Source organism: Panthera onca, chromosome B4 (genome assembly GCF_046562875.1).
Source record: "Panthera onca isolate mPanOnc1 chromosome B4, mPanOnc1 haplotype 2, whole genome shotgun sequence".
Taxonomy (NCBI): Eukaryota; Metazoa; Chordata; class Mammalia; order Carnivora; family Felidae; genus Panthera; species Panthera onca.
The window spans coordinates 100,756,374-100,776,776 of record NC_138345.1 but is presented as its reverse complement, the minus strand read 5'-3'; the positions used below and the strand labels follow the sequence as shown (position 1 = coordinate 100,776,776).

At 35.1% G+C, this 20,403-nt stretch overlaps 1 protein-coding gene across 1 annotated transcript in view; it reads right to left on the bottom strand.

Annotated features, from left to right (window-relative positions):
* NAV3 (neuron navigator 3) overlaps positions 1-20,403 on the bottom strand; it is an 821,282-nt gene that overhangs the window by 355,530 nt on the left and 445,349 nt on the right. The window lies entirely within an intron of this gene.

Sequence of the window (20,403 nt, the reverse complement as noted above, 5' to 3'; positions counted from 1 at the left end):
TATTGTCTGTAAAGTAGTTGCACTTAGATAAGTTTCTCTGTCATTCCGTAAATATAATATTTATGTGACGGTGTTGAGATTTCAACAGCAATTTCCTATCTAGTAATAGGAATTCACTTAGTTCAGATTCCTCATGTTTCTGTTGAAGAATCTAAAAGACACAGGTGGACTCCTGTTTTCTTTTTTTTTTTAATTTTTTTAATGTTTATTAATTTTTGAGAGCGAGACAGAGTGCAAGTGGGGGAGAAGCAGAGAGAGAGAGAGGGAGACACAGAAACTGAAGCAGGCTCCAGGCTCTGAGCTGGAGGTCAAACCCACGAACCTCAAGATCTTGACCTGAGCTGAAGTCAGATGCTTAATTGACTGAGCCACCCAGGCGCCCCTTCATTTTTTTCTTTATTTAGAAAATCTCTGTTCTATTCATTAAATATATTAAGAATTAGTAATATTGCAAGAGAAGTTCATAGAAAAATGAGTGGACATTTAATGCACATTCAATAAATGGTAGCAATTACAAGAATCATAACTATTACTATAGAAAACACCTCTTTAGAGTCAATTATTTTCTTTCTCTACTGTTTCCAGCTCTATAAAATATTAAATAACTTTAAGTAAGAAGCAGTAATTTACAGATAAAAGCTAATAACTAAAGTTGAATTTATATGTTCTTTTGATATACGCATAGAAGAAATTCAAATACGAGTTAGAAATCTTGCCAACTTTAAAAAAGAAAGTAACTCAAGTGGGATTTAATGGTATAATAAGAAACAAATACAACACTAGTGGGAATGAGAAACAAAGTGATCCCTCTGAGGAAGTAAGTTACTTCTTAATTAACAAACCATTTAACACACTGTCCCTTCCAAAGACCATAAAATACTGCAAAGCTGAAGATGTTCATGTTCCTGAAATAGGGGTTTTAAGTAAATAAGAACATATATGTATTGTGGGGCGCTTGTGTGGCTCAGTCAGTTAGGCACCCAACTTTGGCTCAGGTCATGATCTCCCAGTTCGTGAGTTCAAGCCCTGCATCAGGCTCTGTGTTGACAGCTCCAAGCTTGGAGCCAGCTTCAGATTCTGTGTCTCCACCTCTCTCTCTCTCTCCCTCTCAGAAATAAACATTAAGAAAAAGGTATATGCGTCTTGAAATCCACACATTGCAGACAAAATGGCATAACCAAAATAATAAAACTTGTGGGAAAAATAGGTTCTGGGAAGACCACTAAAACATGCAACTTTGGGAACAGATCACTAGCAAAAATAATATTGGTACCTTGGAAGACAATTTGGACCACCCAAGCAAGCAGTCCAGCCCAGAGTTTAAAAAAAATACAATTGATAAGAAGTGATGATAATACTTTATTAGAATTGGTGGGAAAAATCTAGGTGGAAGGCAAACTCTGAGCCAATAGGCTCGCCCGTGAAACAGGCACAGGGGGCAGTACAGTCTGCAAATATTTGAGAACCACACAAGACGAGGGGTATGTACCTCGGGCCAGGGAGCCCCAAATGCACAGACACTTGTTTTTGTTTGTTTGTTTTGTTTTGTTTTTAATTTTCTTAAAACAAAACCAAAAGGAATCCTGTTGACTCTTCAGTATCAAACTTAAGGACTTCTTCTCCTGCCCAAGGTTATAATTTAACTCTATTCTGCCTCCTTTGGACTAGAATAAATCATAGTTAAGGCTATGCAACTTCTACATTATACCAGCATAATTCTATTTACCAACTGCAAATGAGCTCGGTGGTATTTTAGAAACATATGCTGGAGCAGAACATGCTATAATTCCCGATATAATCAAATTGGAAAAAAAGTATTTACATTCAATAAGATGTCTTTTCACTTTGAAACACCTTTTGCTTATTGGATAATATCATTTCCCTGAAAGACAGGGTTGAAAACAGTTCCCACTGTTGACTAATTCTATGAAATAACACCTACACCAAGAGCAACAAAAGCAAATTAACTTATTCTAGAGAATGAATTGCGTGCCAGGAGTAGTCATCACATTCCATCCTAAAAGAACATCACCTTTAAGTAGGAGACAAAGGTCCAGAAAAGTTAGACACTTAGCTTAAAGTCACAGAAAAAGGGGTTTCTCAAACTGGGTTCAACAAACCACCACCTGGAATGCTTGCTAAACATACAGATTACTGGATTCATCCTAAACCCACCAAATAAGAATCATGAGGGCAAGGGAGAAAATCTGACAATAGAATTTAAATAAACTGATTCTCCCAGACACTAAACTTCAAGATCTCTATTTTAGAGGATTAGTAGATTGACAGTTCAGGGAAAAGGCTAAAGTTATATCGCCTGGAGTCAAATCCCTGTTTCCTCACCTGCTAGCTATATGAACTTGCAAGTTGCTATGCCTCAGTTTCATCATCTACAAAATGGGAAAAAATAATTTTGCTTCTTTTACAACATAGCTGTGAGACTTAAAAGAAATAAATGTATGAAGTCATTAGAACAGAATCCACCACATAAAAAATGGCCAATAAATGTTGGCCATTAATGTGGTAAGACATATAATGACCCTGAGAATTACTGAGGTAAGGTCAAAAAGCATAAGTAAAAAATTTTGTCAGGATCATAAGGGTCACCAGAACTGAACTCAGGGGGGGGGGGGAATCTGGAAAATTAAAATGAGATAAATTACTTGTCATTTTCCCAAAACATACGACCTTCCAAAATCAAGGTAGAGTTTTAGGCAATAAGAGAATTCCAACCTGGCTAAATTTTAACATGAGTTATTTTAAAAATAAATAACAAAACGTCATGAATTACAATTTACGAACTACTATTTATTTATAAGAGAGAAAGAAAAAATAACCGACTATCAAACAACATCAAGAAAATTCTTGCTAAAAGAAAAACATAGGACTGGTTAGTCAACTCAGATGTTTGCTAAAATAAGAGAGTCACATTCCTATTTTTAACAGCTTGACTAAAGTAAAAATTACACGTAAAATTCAACAATTCTAAAGAAATAATTCAATTTAACCAGAACCACAGCAAGATTGGAAAATTTCCTTCATCCCCAAAAGGATCTCTCATGTCCCCTTATAGGCAATGCTCCAGTGTCAACTCAAGCAACCAAAGAGATGTGCTCGGACACAAGTTTTGTTTTTTATAGGAATCCATTTAATTAAAATTAGGCAGTCTTTTAGTGTCTGGCCTTTTTCACTTTGCATAATGCTTTTGAGATTTATCCATGCTATGTGTATCAATGATCCTTCTTTTGTATGGCAGAGATGTGTTCCATTGTGAAGATATGGCACAGCTTGTTTATGAGATGGGAGACATTGTGAATAAAGCTCTATGAATATTTGAATATGTTTTGCATTTATGTTTATAATTTCTTATGGATATATAATTCAGAGGTGATTGCTGGCTTATTAGATTAGTATATATTAAATGGTGTAAAAAACTGCCAAACCGTTTTCCAAAACATGGCATTTTGAACTTCCACTAGCAATGGATAGTTGTCAGTTGTACACATACTCATCAGTACTTCATACTGTTAAGTCTCTAAAGTTAGCCATTCTAGTGAGGTGCAGTGGTATATAAGAACAGTTTTAATTTAAACTCTTCTAATAACTTATTTCTGTTGAATATATTTTTATGTTTTTTTGTCATGTAATCCATATAGCATCTTTCATGAAATGTCTGTTCAAAATGTTTGCTCTTTTTTTTTTTATCTTATTATTGAGTTTAAACAGCTCTTTACATATTTTGGATACACATCCTTTCTTAGATATACATTTCAAAAATATTTTCTCCCAGTTTGCAGATTGTCTTGTTTAAGAGAAAATTCTCGGTATATTTCTCACGTTTTTTCAATCGTGTTACCAGAGGCCATAACTAACTGTACTTTTATGCTGAACTATGTTTTCATGAATTTTGCTTGTTTTCAAACAAATAAGCTTGGAAGATAGACAAAAATAGCCTTGAAAGATAAAGATGATGTTTCCCTCTGGAGCAAAGAACAGGCTTATTTTCTGCCCATTATACTAAACATAATGCCTCCCTCCAGATAAAAATGTCAGGAAGTTTTGCTCATAACTAATCATAAAAGATTTGTGTTCCCTAGACTCAAAGTTTCTCTTCTATAACCCAGTGCAGTGCAGGTGAGACATCATCTAGTCCTTGTCACATTGTCCTATAGAAACTGGGGCTTGAGGAACCTGTACAAAAAGATGTGATACTCTGGCCACCGCTGTTGCTGTAAGTAATAAATCATCCCTGGTCTCTAAGGGAGGACTTTACTCCCTTCTGCCAAGTAGAGTGGCTTCAGGACTCAGTGGCACTTTTTGTGAAGATACACCACATTAACTTACTAGTTTGCAAACAGAGTAAAATCTCAAACCCTTCATAGTTTTTGACATGTTAATATTGTTTTTTTTGACAATGCCGTCAGTTTCTGCTTTATGTGTTCTAAAGCTTTATCATTAGCTTTATACTCATTTAAGATTATTATTTCCTTTTGATGAATTGACTCCTTTAACATATATGATGAAAAGTCCTCCTTTATATTTGTTAATATTTCTTATTATAAAGTTTATTTTGGCAATATATGATGTTTCTTTTCATAAGTGTTTGGTATCAATTTTCCATCCTTTTACTTTAAATATGTATCTTTATACTTAAAAGTGGATTTCCAGTAGATGATGCATACTTCATCCTATTCTTTTATTCTTTCTGATAATCTGTGCTTTTTAAATGGAGTACTTAAGCCATTTCAAATTCGTGTAACTATGAATATGATTGGTTTAAGTCTACCATATACCATTAGTTTTCTATTTGTTTTTATTCTTTTTCCCCTTTATTCTTTTGATCAATTCAATGTTTTTTTCTTTTTTTATAAATTTAAATTGTATTTAGTTAACATACAGTGCAATTAATGTTGGTTTCAAGAGTAGAATTCAGTGATTCATCACTTATATACAACACCCAGTGCTTATCACAAGTGCCCTCCTTAATACCCATCACCCATCTAGCCCATCTCCCACTCAACTGCCTCCATCAAACCAGAGTTTGTTCTCTATCATTTAGACTCCTGGGGTGCCTGGGTGGTTCAGTCAGCTAAGTATCTGACTCTTGGTTTAGGCTCAGGTCATAATCTCATGGTTTGTGAGTTTAAGCCCTACATTGGGCTCTAGGCTGACAGTGAGAAGCCTGCTTGAGATTCTCTCTCTTTCTCTGTCCCTCCCCCACTTCCTCTCTCTTTCTCTCTCTCTCTCTCTCTCTCTCTCTCTCTCTCTCTCTCTCAAAAATTAACATTAAAAACAAGAAGTTTCTTTTGGTTTGTTTCCCTCTCTTCTCTTTTTTCCTCCACTTTCTGTATGTTCATGTTTTGTTTCTTAAATTCCAGATAGGAGTGAAATGATGTAGTATCTGTCTTTCTCTGACTGATTTATTTCACTTAGCATAATACATTATAGCTCCACCCACATCATTGTAAATGGCAAGATTTCATTCTTTTCGATGGTTGAGCATTGTTCCATTGTGCGTGATACACATCAATAGACACATATCACACCTTCCTTATCCATTCATTAGTTGATGGATATTTCCATAGTTTGGCTATTGTTGATAATGTTGCTAAAAAAACTGGAGTGCATATACCCCCTCAAATCTGTATTTTTGTATCCTTTGGGTAAATGCCTAGTAATGAAACTGCTGGATCATAGGGTAGTTCGGTTTTTAGTTTCTTGAGGAACCTCCATACTGTTCTCAGAGTGGCTGCACCACTTTGCATTCCTGCCAACAGTGCAATAGGGTTCCCCTTTCTCCTCATTCTCACCAACATCTGCTGTTTCTTGTTTGTTAATTTTAGTTATTCTGACAGGTATGAGGTGGTATTGTGGTATTTCCCTGAAGATGAGTGACACTGAGTATCTTTTCATTTGTCTCTAGCCCTCTGGGATGTCTTCTTTGGAAAAGTGTCTATTCATGTTTGCTGCCGATTTCTTCATTGGATTATATGTTTTTGGGGTGTTGGGTTTGATAAGTTCTTTATAGATTTTAGATAATAACCCTTTATCAGATATGCCCCTTGCAAATTTCTCCCATTCTGTAGGCTGACTTTTAGTTTTGCTGATTGTTTCTTTCACTGTGAAGAAGCTTTTTGTCTAGATGAAGTCCAAATAGTTTGTGTTTGCTTTTGTTTCTCTTGCCTTTGGTGATGTCTAGTAAGAAGTTGCTCTGCCTGAGGTCAAAGAGGTTTCTGCCTGTGTTCTCCTCTAGGATTTTGATGGTTTCTGTGTCACATTTAGGTCTTTCATCCATTTTGAGTTTGGTTTTGTATGTGGTGTAAGAAAGTGGTCCAGTTTCATTATTCTGCATGTCACCATCCAGTTTTCGCAGCACCATTTGTTGAAGAGATGGGTCTTTTATCCACTGGATATTCTTTCTTACTTTATCAAAGATTAGTTTACCATATCATTGTGGGACAATTTCTGGGTTGGATCAATTTAGTGTTTTAAACTAAGTTAGCAATTTTCCTTCTTCAGTATTTTAAAGATGCCAGTGTATTGTTTTTAACTTGCATAGTTTCCAATGAGAAGTCTGTTGTATTTCTGATCTCTGTTCCTCTCTATGTATTGTGGCTATTTTATCCAGTTTCTGTTAATATTTTTTTCTTTACCTAATTTTTATATATTTCTTCTGTTTTGTGTTCACTGAACTTCTTTATAGTTTTGTCAAATAGGAGAAATTTTTGACAATTATTTCTAAAAATATTGGTCTACTTCCCTCTTCCTTTCTGGGGCTCTAATTACACATGTGTTGGACCATTTGCTTTTCTTCCATAGGTTACTAATATTATGTTTATTCTTTAAACCTTTTTAACGCTCTTTTATTCATTTTGCATTCATTAATTTCTGCTGTTATGTTTTCAAGTTCACTTTACTTTTCAAATCTTTACTTCTATAATACTTAATCTGTTTTAAGCTTATCTAGTGAATTTTATTTCAGATAATGCATTTTTCAACTCTAGAAGCTCTACACGGTGTCTTTTATATTTAACATTTCTCTTCTCATCATATTTATGTTCTCTTCTACCTTCTTGAATTTAGAGGCATATTTATAATATGTGTTTAATTCTCTTGTCCATTGATTTCATCATCTCTTTAATTTTCACACGTTTCTATTAATGGATTTTTTCTTTTCTTTCTTTCTTTCTTTCTTTCTTCCTTCCTTCCTTCCTTCCTTCCTTCTTTCCTTCCTTCCTTTCTTTCTTTTTCCCTTTTGGATATGAGTCATTGATACACTGTAATATTTTACTGCATGTTAGGCATTTTTACTGCATGTTCTGTGCTGGATTTCAAGGTGTGTTTGACTTTGTAATAGTACACAATTCAGCCACTATTGAGATCTTCTTATAAGCTATGTTAAAGAAGGCATAGAGGAGCTTATTGTTTAGAGCTAATGTAACTCCACTCCCAAGTAAATATACTTTTTTCAACTCTAACAAATGCCTGAAGACTTAATTGGTCTCTCTACTTTAGCTAGGGGGAAATACCATGTATTCCTAGACTTGTGTGAGTTCTTGGAATGGTTTATCATCTGTTTTTCTGGTGCTTTCTTCCTTGGTCTTCTTATTTCCTCTCAGACATGTACAATTATGTCCTCTATGAAACAGTGGAGGAAACATCTAAGTTTTGAGTGTTCATTCTCATTCTCTCATTCTTTCTCTCTCTCTCCACAGTTCCTTCCTTTCTAGTAATGTGCCTGAAAAAATTTAGACCTCTAGACTACCCTTAACTTTGATTTCAATCTCTATATTCAAGCACAACTCCCGGACTTCATTTAAATTTTCCATCCCTACTGTGTGATCTGGATAGTGTCTCCAGAAATTCAGCTGATACAATAATAGGATTCTCCTTTTATTATCCTTCTCTCATGGATCATAGACCTATGCTATCTTTTGTCCAATGGCTGCATAATGTTGTGTTATATACTTTGGCCAGATGCTAGTTTTTTAATGTATGAGAATATATCAGATCCCTGTTAATCTACAATAGTTAGAAGCATAAGTAAAGAGTTATACTCCTAATTCTTATTTTTCTCCAATCCATCCTGAAAACATTGGGTGTTACTAGTTTTCACTTTAGACCTCAAAAACCTCCATTGGTTTGTTAGTTTCCTTCACCTAGCTAAGAACTTCCCATAAACCTTAGAGAAGAAATATTTTGTACTAACAGCTTGCAAAGTGTTTGACTGACTGAATCAGATAGCCTTCCAAATCTAATGAGAAAATTAAAATTAAAAAAATAATATGAGACATAGTGAGCATGGAGTTAAAACAGTTCTCCAGACTTGTCTTGAAACACTTAAAACACCGAGGTCTATTTTAGAATATCTCTTGCCAGAACCCCCATTGGCATCATTTTTTTTCAGGGATCTGGGAAAAATTTGATACATACAGAAGTATTAGCCATACAGTATATTTAAGGGGGCAATAAGCCAAGATATGCCTTTATTATAGTATTGAGCAGGGGGAAAGAAGGTAAGCCAGCTGTCTAAAACATAAAGGCAGGTGATGAATACAAAGAAGCCAATAATAAAACAGTTAATGGACATTTGGAAATGCACATGATGCCCATTAAAATGAGGAACAATTCAGGAAAGGTGGAAGCTGGTTATATCTGCTCTACAGCATACATTTACCATCTTACAGGCTTCCTTACAATATGCTACTGATGCAGTTAATTGAGCAAATAAAATTCATCAAATTCAGAAGGCCGCTTAACCATGAAGCATAATGAAAAGCAAATGTAGTGAGCTTTGAAATGGCATTGCATGTTATACTCTCTCTTTTAGAATATCATCCCCCAGAGTCAAAAATACATACATCTGGAGAAAGGACAGCTATTTTATTAAAACAAAATCTATTCGATAGTCTTGCCAGATAAATTTCAGGGCCCCAACAAGGCAGTAGATCTTACAAATCTAAAGAAACTCTCAAAAAGGACATTGACAACTTTTAAAATAGTTACACTTGAAGGAACTATTCTTGTTGGCATATATGTACAAAAAGACATTGCACTAAAAAGATAAATAAGAGCACCTTAACCCAAATCATGAGAGCTTAGTCCTGGAAAGTGCAGCCAAATAATTTTAGCCATAACAATATATAAAATAGTGTTTTATGAAAGTATCTTTTTCACTACTGTTCCCTTGCCACTTTTATTATTTTTAGCTTAGCTTTGAATATTATATATAAATAAGACTTGGTGAAAATAAAAAGGAATGACACACCAAGATATAACTGCTTAAAAGGTAAAAATAAAAGTGTTGGTTGCAAAAGTTGTACCTTATAGTTGTGAAGAATTTTTAGGAAAATCACGTGGAACATTGCACATTCTCACATCCCAAGAACCCTAGGCCAGGCAATATAACCATCACCCTTATTCTTTCAGAGTAAAAATGTTAACTATTCTGTTTCACTTCAGATATACTGACGGTGCCTCAGGTTCCTTTTAGGAACTGAAAAGAAATATTTTCTTAAGTTTTCTTTTTAGTCTATTTATTTTCAAGTTTTAACCCAGGGTAGGAATATAATCACCTGTAATTTCCACCCCAAAGATGAATTAAATGAATTGTTGCCTGTGATCAGAAGATATTTCCCTTAGTTGCAGCAAAGGGAATTTTAGGTTTGCTAACATTCATATCCATTCTACAAGACCACCCAGAAAACCCACTCGAACCAACAGCTTCACAAAGGTGGTCTTTATCAACTCATGCAACATTTTCCTGCAAACTCTGGGGATATTTCGAAATAGCTGTGTGCATGGGGCCAGAAGAGTGGGGAAGGAGGAGGCTATTGAGAGATTCAGCAGGATAACTTCTTATTCAACCTACCTAAGACATGGAAATAAGAATGGGGGATTAGAAAGTGTGAAAAGGAAAGCATGGGGTCTACTGACTAACGTCCTACTATTCTGAGTGTTTTATTCAGCTGCTTGGTCAGCAACATAAAATTACAAATGCATTATAGGCATGTTTATTCCACTGGGCAAAAATAGTGATCCAAGGCCACCACTTGTGGTTTTCGTACCTTCTACATCTGGAGTGGTGCAGGGCACATTATTCTCAGCTGTATACAATGGCCTTATTTTCAATAGGCCAGAAAGAAAATGAGACCAATAACTGAGAACCATGCTTCTCTATCAGGAACATTTAATCCATTAGATTTAGAAATATGCAGAAAATAGACCATAAAAAGATGCAAGCTTCAAGTATACCCTTAAAAGAAAAAAAAAAATCTGAATGAATGAATGAATGAATGAATGAATGAATGAATTCAAAGTTTTCCTCTTACTTTTTATCTGCCTTCACCAGAATAGTTGTCTTTAAAGATTTTTTTAACTGACATTATCATCCTGACCTCGCCATCTGTTTTCTTTGCCAGTTTTTTCACTAAAATGTTGATGTCCACATATATACATTCCCTTCGTTTCCATATTGTCTGAGTCTCAAGGGTTCCTTTTCTTGAAATTTCACAAAGAAAGGATGATTACTGACAGCAGTAGAGACTGCTGTCTCTTCTTATATATACTTTGCTTATTGGTTTTATGAACAACACGTATGTTACCCTAAAATATCTTCCTCTTTCCTGTTTTAAATGCTTGAAAAGTAAAAATAACTGAATAGAAAAGAATAATGTTGAAAAATATGAGACATTTCTGTAAAGATGACTTTCAATTGAGGAAATTTTTTATCACTACCAAGATAAGATATATAGAATGAATACATATATATATATATATATATATATATATATATGTGTGTGTGTATATATATATATTCAAATATATTCATTCTATATAGAGTTTTAAACAAAGTTGTAATTTTAGGCTAAGACTATGAGTTTTGTTTGTTTGTTTTGTTTTCTTAATTTTTTACCCTGCACCCATATTTACTTGCTATATATTTTTACAACATTCTGTTTCTTATTCCCCTACAATGCTTCCACAAATTATTTATAAGCTTTAGAGGGTGGGCAAGGATGAGGATAGACAAAAAATGGATAACTAAGGTTGGTAATCCAAAATTTCATTCTATTTTTCTTTATTCAATAGCTAAATTTTTTAATGAATTGGAGAGAGTCCACAAACTTACAAGAAATGAGAATGAAGAAAAAAAATGCTGATAATCTGCTGTTAAGTAGCTGGTGATAAACTAGATTTTCATCTAATACAAGAGGAAGTTCAACTCTTACTAACCTCAGCTTAAAATTCTCATGATTAGTCAACTCTTGTACTTTCAGGATGAGTAGCATATGTATACCATAGTTTTGTTAGTATTCAGTTCAGGCATGAAGGCAAAAGGAGTGAGGTGAGGGAGAACCACTAAAAATATTTAGAAGATTCCCACTGGCCTCATAAAAAGTTCCCAGATACATCTATAGCTGCCATGAGTCTTCTCTTTGCCAAGTTCTATAATAGCAACAAGAAGCTTTGAAATCAATCAATTCCACTATCACTGACAGATACCGCCTTAGTCACTGGAAAGGCCTGCAATGGATTTTAAGGATATGGAGGAAATTTGCACAGCCAAAATAAAATGAAATAAAGTACCATTCGATTTGCTGAAAATGGTATGGGCTGAAATCTATCAACAATGGGTACAAAACAGATCACATGTGAACTTGGAATATAGATTTAGGAAAATAAGCAATTTGCTAAGTTTGAAAATAATATAGCTTTTCATTAATTAAACTTGGCTACTAATAGGTATTTTTATTTTCATACTCTTTATCATAAATAAAATAAAAATATATTTCTGGAATTGACAGGACAAAAGTTTCTTCTTTCAGATGCATGTAGGATGAAAGGTGAAATGTCAAAAATGAAAAATAATCTATTATTTCTCCTCTCCTATCAACAATTGCTGATGGACACCATCAGATACTAACCTACATTCTTGCAAATATAATGATTTATTCCAGACTCTCCTAACAGAAGTGTTAACTTTTACATGAGACCTTTGAAAACAAATGGTGTTAGCATTCATATACTCTTATTCCTGGGGACAACACAGCCAACTTTCCACACTTTCTGACAAAAAACAGGCAAACAAAGCAAAACAAAATTCTTTGAACAAACATAAATGGAAAGTTTCATAATTCTAATTGGATGGGATAGATTCTTCTCCCATAAAGCCAATTTCCCTGTTTCCTATTAAACATTAAAACTGCTCATTAGAAATATATCATTTTCATAGGACAGTTTTAAAAACCATGCCTGAAAGTATGTGCATTCTAGAAGTTTTATATCTGTAATTCTTTCTGAAATAATGGCATATTTGCATTTTCTACTGTACATATTCCAGATTCTCATGAAACAAGATATTTGGGATTTCTCTGAGAATAACATTAGGAAAAATAAATTCAATTGTATGTCTTACTAAGAGTTATTTAAATTATTAAACTCTCATTTCCTTTGAAATTGCCTTTTGTTTATATTCATCAAGAAGGAATCCTTAACTTTCTCCTGCTCTCTCTCTCTCTCTCTCTCTCACACACACACACACACACACACACACACACACACACCCTAGTTTCTACACATTCATTTCACCACACCTCAGCTTCTAATTCACCTGCTTACTGCATCTTACTTGTACTTTCTCAATAGCCTGAGGCTATTAAATGATAAAATCAGTTTCTACAGATGTAGGCCTCTTCATACTGCTGAGGAAATACACAAAAATACTGCCTGATCACTAAAAGATTCTTAGAAACACATTTACCCAGATGAATTTCCCTCTGAGGGTTAAAATAAGATAAATGGGAAACCAGTGCTGATTTTTTCCCCACCAGCTTGTGTCTCTCAACTGGGTTTTAAGAGCTATCATACATAGCAAGCATGTGGAGACCATAACTGCTACAGTGTACATAAACAAGAAAAATAATGAAAATAACACACCATGAAAACTATAATAAAGGTGAAATGGCCATTTAATTGCACATCTGGCAAAGCTAAGAACTGAAAAGGAGAAAATGCTTTGCTAGAAAAACCTCAGGAGAGGTTAACATTTGCCTCTGCAATAAAAAGAAAGTACAGTGTGGTCTTGACAGAATCACTAGAACTTTGCAGAGCATTTTAATCAACAAGTAATGTAAAGGGGAAAAAAAGACTTTTTTTTTATATTAAGTAAACTCAGCAGCTTTTCCTCTTGAGTTCTTCTCTAGAGGATTTGATTTAAACAAAGCATCTCTGACAAAGAATGAGGCTTATTATTCCTTCACAGAATATTCAATGTAAGTGTGAAATTACCAGTAAATCTTAAAGGGAGTAGAGCAATTTCAGGCAATGTTAAAACGGTGAGCTCCATTTAGATGAGCTTAAAGTTTGCTTCTTCTCTTTCTCTCCATTTACATTTTACTGGTGCCATTTTTTCCTACGCATCTGAGCCCCTACAAAAATTCCATAAATGTATCACCGAAGTATATGTGGTAAACTAGGATTAAGGGTCAATAAATAGCCAATCAGAAGATGCAAGAGTAGTTGAATAAATTGGAAAGGAAGTGAAGAAGATGAAAATAAAAGAAACAAGCGCAGTTTGATAGTAGTAGGTAAAATACCAGCTCTGGAGGTCTCCTTTTGCCCAATTTGGTTTGTTAATCAGAAGAATTCAGAGAGTTGTAACACATCCATGAAACTTTACCACTCTCTCTGAACTTTTAGCTTTAATAGTTCACTTGTAAACAATGAACATTCTCTCCCTCGTTTAGAGATCATAAAGATGTTTACAACTGAGCTGAAACATGAAGCCCTGAACCCACATTACTTATTTCAAACGTTTTTACATATTTGCCTATTAATATAAAATTTATTTTTTTCTCCGATCCTGGCCTAATGAAGGAAGTGGAAGGGTGGTAAATAATAAAACAAAGTGAACATAAAGCAAAGTGGAACAAGATAGCGTGCCTGTAAGCAATGTTCAAAGCCCGCCATGTGCAGAGGGGTGCAAGAACACAGCTAGGGGACTGCAAGGTCCGCAGTTGGGTACAAGATTAATACAGATAATCATGTTTCTCAGAGGCTACCTGGTGCTTTCACCCTCCATTTTTCTAGTCATTTGTGCTTTCACTGAATAAAGATGTGGGACTCCTGGACAGTCCTAAATGATACAAACACTCATAGGAAAGGAAGCAAAAGGAAATAAATTCCAACATCTTAGAGCCTATCTGAAAACACAGACCCAGTACCAATTCCTTCCTGAAAATAAGAACAGTGATTTTCTAGTATCTTCACCTTTCAAAAGGCTGACAAATTCCTTTTCTTTGCAAAAGTATACCTTCTTCTCGGATGGAGCTAACGTACTTGTTTACCTATTAATCATAGTAGAGGGTGGTTGACACATCTGAAAACATAGGTGAATACATTAGGTGATATATTGATATTATGATAGATCACAAAATACCAGTCTGTTACCAGACTTTCTGCTTCGAGAATATTTAAGAGCCTTTATTCTTAATCCCTTTCCAAGGACTACCATTTTCATCTCCTCCGTAACGCGTCGTAATTATCCACAAATCTCCAACAATCTATTCTTAATTATTCTTGCCTCAAGTTTCTTCCTGCCTTTGAAATTCTATCTTATATTTCCTCAATACTGCTGCTTTTACTCCCTGTCCTCTAAAATCACTTGATATATGACACTAGCTCAACATATAATATAGTGCAGTTCAGCTTCTCACCTCCCCTGGTATACACTTCTATATTAAGAGGTCCCAAAATGCAAAAAGTTATCATTAGAAAATTATGCAGTTTTCCTTAGCCATCAGATGATTATTTTATTGGAATATCTACAAATTGCTAAGTACCACACCCAAGTTCTAGTTTTGATAGATCATACTTGGCAATCTAAAAATTACAGTGTACAGTTCAAAAAGGATGTGGAGATGAGATGTACTAAAGAAAAGATCTGATGAATTATGACATCTCAGGAAGCCATGACCACACTTATATTAGAGCATTTTAGTTCTAATATAAAGTGATAATTATATGAGACTATGACATAATTTTAAAAGCTGCAACTTACTGGCGATGATATTCATGATAATTTGGAAAGCTATTCATTAGGGCATATACCAGGAATTTTTAATGCATTATATTTAACTTAGATAATCATAGTAGAGACCCTTAGCCTCACCAAACATTGAAAAGGCAAGGCAAATATTTACTATATGTTCCAGAAAATACATATACTGTAATCCTAGCAATGAGAAAACAGTAGCATAATCACATAGCCGTATCTTCAGAGAACAAGATTTTTAAGTTTACCACTTGGATTTTTAAAGTAATTGCATCGCTGCCCACTCTAGGATCCTCCTGATCAAGGGATATCTCCATTTGCTTCTAAATAAACAACACAAGTAACTGTAATGCCATAAATAACAAGACTGCAGTGAACTAAATAGTAAGTTATGACTAAAGTTACTGTCTGCCATTTATCTGCCTTTTGCATTATTTATTTATTCAGCCTAAAATTTTACTTTGAAATAATGAAGAACATCTGACTTGCAGTGAATAGAGCCAGAACTAAAATTCAAGAAACGTGTAATCCTTCCAACAGCCGTCCTCACCACCTTGTCTATTACACTGTTATACTCTGATGTTCAGAACGATTCCCCTCCCTGACAGCTTTCAAGGACCCTTCCATTAGCAGCGCCAATGTAAATGACGGCAAAGTCAGTACATCTTACTGCACACATCTCAACTCTTCGGGAAAATAAAAATTGCTCTTCCTCTCCCAAAACTGGGGATGCACACTCAAGAAGGTATTCAAAGTTTTCAACCTCACTGATTGACAGCACCAGCAGCAGAATTATAATCGTGAACAAGTTTAGAAATAGTCTTGTTTTAAAGCTTGTACATCCAGTATTTTACCACTTTGCTGTTGTTGGTTTTTAATCACAGGTGAGTCCCACTCATGGGCAATTCCAGTCTAATGAAGGAGGAAAGTAGGCCTGCTTATTGAGGACTCACTTTTTCAGGTTGCAAACTACTTCCCCACAGTTTTTTAGTCCTTTCCACAAAACCCTGTCTTTTCCCCTTCTTCTGCAACTGCCTCTGCTTACTACACATCAGTTGTTTTTATTGGCTCTAACCCAGCCGATCCTTTTGAATTCAGCCTCCTCTCCCAGTTGTTGTTTTCTTGGTATAACATTTCAAATGAAGATCTCCATTGCTTTGGTGTTGCTTTATTTATTTCTCTTTTAATTTGCATGGTGTAGAGTTTGGTAGAAGCAGAGTTCAATGCCAGACCATGGCAGAGAAAGCAGAATGTCTGAATTGGAGACCACATCTTCCCAAAGGATTATTGAGCAATTCATCATAGGAAGGAAATGTTAAGAGCTGTCGGGATGTTCTCCCAAAATCACATTTCTTTCGACATATGAAAGACCATGAGTCTCCTTAGGCATTGACACATAACTGCCTCTGAAAGATTAGACCTGTGAGTGTCCATGAACCTCTTGCGTGATATTAGGTCCGTGGTTCTTTAATGTTGTCAGGCTTCAGAATCAGCTGGAGGGTTTGCTAAAGCGTAGACGCTGGACCCCACCCCCGGGAGTCTCTGAAATAGTAGATATGGGTGGGTCCTGAGGATTTGCTTTGATAGTAAGTTCCTAAATGCTGCTGATCTCAGGACCTTACTCTGGCTTTCGTGTGCCATAAAGAGAAGAGCAAGAAACAGGATTTACTTTTGACAATAACTTAGATGTATTTACATTAAATGCCAGAAAAAAAATACTGAAAGATATGAGGACATTGAAGTTTTAGATTTTGCCTCTCTTCAATGAAATATTTTTGATTAGCGCCAGCCTCTAATCTTTTGAGTGTTTGGTATTAGTCATATGAACCAACTAGTACTGGCCATGTGGTTGCTGACCAGTCATATCCTAATACTTCTTTACGAACCAACTCTTAAGATACAAATTTATTTGGTCTTCCCTAAAGCCTTTTATTTGGATGGGGTCTTCTTTCTCCCAGGCTATTTTCTGTGGGATAGCTGTAGAATTTGCAATAGCCCCTTCATGTGGGAATATAACTATTGCAAGGAGGATGCAGAGTTAGTTGCTAACAAAACTGACAGAAAAAGTAAATCAATCAAGCCTGCTGATATGAGTGGCAGGAACTAATGGGCACTTTCAGGGCCTCCTAATATCAATTCCAGATTTGTTTTTTACTCTACTCAAAGATCACATTCCTGGGAAAGAAATTTGATTCACGAAACGTGGGTCACATTCCTATCCCTCAGCCAGGAAAGTAGAGTTCCTTGATATATCATCCCACCAAGACAGTATCTAACTGCAATGGCTGGTCTCCAAAAGCAAAATGAGTATACTATCAGCAAAAGAATTAGTAATAAATTCTTTGGGGCAGGTGGAAACAAAAGTTGCTCAACGCACACAGGTTCCTTGCTTATACATAAACTGCCCAGGTGCCAATGGCTGAGAGAATCTCATTACCAATAAGAGGCTGGTAACTTTATTTACAAAGAATACCCATATCAATTTTTGAGTTTTACTCAGTGATCAAATGTGATTTTTGTTACATCAGAAATAAAGTTCCTTAATACTTTATTGCGACTGAATCTCTGATCTCTGAAGTGATCATGGAAATCAGGGTAGGAAGAAATGTCATTTATTAAATAGCACTTCACTGTTTATTTATCTTCATGTTTGACTAATTGGTTGGGTTTCCATCAGAATAGATTTCCAGATATTTCCAGTCCAAGGAGGGTATTAAGGAAAGTGGAAGGAATAGAACTGGAAGTTGATGTTTGTTCCAATTAAAGAATTTGAATTGCATGGAGTTTAGCAACAGGATATGAGTTGTTATTTCAGGCTAGGGACAGTAAAAGAAAACAATGGAAAATACACATCTCACGAATGAAAAAATCCAAGGAGAATGGAAAAAAAAATTCTATGCTTATGTTTACCAATTTGCTGAATATTACGAAGAAATTTCAAGGTTGAGGGTAAATAAAAATATAATGACAATGGAATCAGGACTCATAACTGAATTAATCAGCATCTCCTAAGTTAAGAATTACCTTAAGAGACGGCTGATTTAGAGTATTAAGAAAAAAAGCTTAAGGGCTCAAACAAAGCAAGAAGTCAATTCTATTTTAAACTCATATGCAGTAGAAAATAATTACAATGGAATATGTTTATGAAAGAAACAATCATAAACTTGAAACCAAGTTTTCCATTAATGCAAAAATTTAAACTCAATATAGTTTTAACATTCACAAAACAATCTTTTCTTATGATATCAAATAAATATTAGGTCATAATTTGTCCTAAAATCACTATCATGTCATAAGATATGATCCAGCAATTTCACTTCTGGACATATACCCTAAAGAATTAAAAACAGATACTAAAAAATCACATGCACATGCATGTTCATAACAACACTATTCATAATAGCCAAGAGGTGGAAACAGACCAAAGGTGCATCAATGGATGAATGGAAAAACAAATTGTGGTACATACAAACAGTGAAATATGCAGACATAAAAATGAATGAAGCACTGATATATGCTACAATGTGAATGAACCTTGAAAACATTATGGTGAGTGAAAGAAGCCAGACACAATGGTTGTATAGCATAGGATTCCAACTTCTACGAAATATCCAGAATAGGTAAACACATAGAGACAGAATGAAGACTGGTGGTTGCCAGGGGCTAGGGAGAAAGAGGAAATGTGGACTGTTTAAGGAATACAGAGTTTCCTTTTGAGATGATGAAAGTGTTTGAAAATGTTAGATAGAGTTGGTAACACAATATTGTCAGTGTGCTAAATGCCACTGAATTGTTCACTTTAAAATGGTTAACATCGTGTTATCTGATTTTCTACCACCCCAGTGAATGTCTCTCTTCATTCTTTCCATTTATCCATGTCTTTTTCTTCTAGAGCCAATTCAAATGCCACTTACTTATTCAGACCTTCCTTGTCAATTCCAAATCCAAATTGACTTTCACTTGCCTAAGTGTTTATATTGTATTTTTCACATTCAGTCACTCAGTCAGCAGATATTTATTAAGACCCCACTAGGTGCTGGGCATTGGAAAAACTTTGGCAAACTCATTCTGACAACTGGAAAGAATTATTTAATCAAGCTAAAGAAAGCCTAGTACCAAATCAACAAAAGCACATTAATAAAAATAAACATTACTTGAGGACATAAAACTAAATAAATAACCTGAGACTGGGTACACCATGGTGGTCACGAAATTCTTCTCTTCATACGTGTTTTATGATATACTCTTTCTCATTTTTTTCTTTAATGCTAGAGAAAGAGAGCATGTACGAGCAGGGGAGAGGGGCAGAGGGAGACAGAATCTTAAGCAGGCTCTGCACCATCAGCGAAAAGCCTGACATGGGGCTTGATCCAATGACTCTGGGACCATGGCCTGAGCCAAAATCAAGAATCAGAAACTCAACCGAATGAGTCACCCAGGCAGCCCTATACTCTCTTAATTATTAATAACTATAATTAGTTTTTGTAATTAGATTATAACATCCTATAGGTCAGGAGCTTTTATATACTAGAAAACATGGCCAGAAAATATGTAAATTATCCTGCTCTTAAGTGATACTGAAAGAATGAAGAATAATAAATGATTAATAGATGTTCATGGACAATAAGAACAGAGGATGAAAAACTGTACTCAGAGAAATCTGTAATAGTACCTAATAACTACAATCCTAATTAACACTTTAGTCTTAAAGTTTTAAAAATTTATCTACTATACGTGTTTCACGTCATTTTTTAATTTTATTTTATTTATTTTTGAGAGAGCACAAGCGGGGAAGGGGCAGAGAGAGATAGGGACAGAAGAGCTAAAGCTGGCTTGGGGCTTGTACTTAAAGCTGTGAGATCATGACCTGGGTTGAAGTTGGACACTCAACCAACTGAGCTACCCAGGTGCCCATGTCATTTTTGAGACACATCTTTTAAATTGAAAAGGTTAAATTTTTCCATTTAAGAAATCTAATTGCTTTGAATTTTTCTTATCAGTAGTCATATCAAGAGGATGTGATTATAAAGCTATTTAAATATTAAAACTTTGCATGTTTTAAAGTGAGAGGGTGTTTATGTTTTGTTTTGTTTTGTTAAATGAGCAGGTATTTTGAATTAAAGTAAGAAAACATAAGAAAACTGGTTTAACATTGGAACACCTAGGTGGCTCAGTCCCTGGAGCAACTGACTTCACATGGCTCAGGTCATGAATTGATGGTTTGTGAGTTTGAGTCCCGCATCAGGCTCTGTGCTGATAGCTCAGAGCCTGGAGCCTGCTTTGGAGTCTGTGTCTCCCTGTCTCTCTGCTCCTCTCCCCTGCTCACTCTCTGTCTCTTTCTCCTTCAA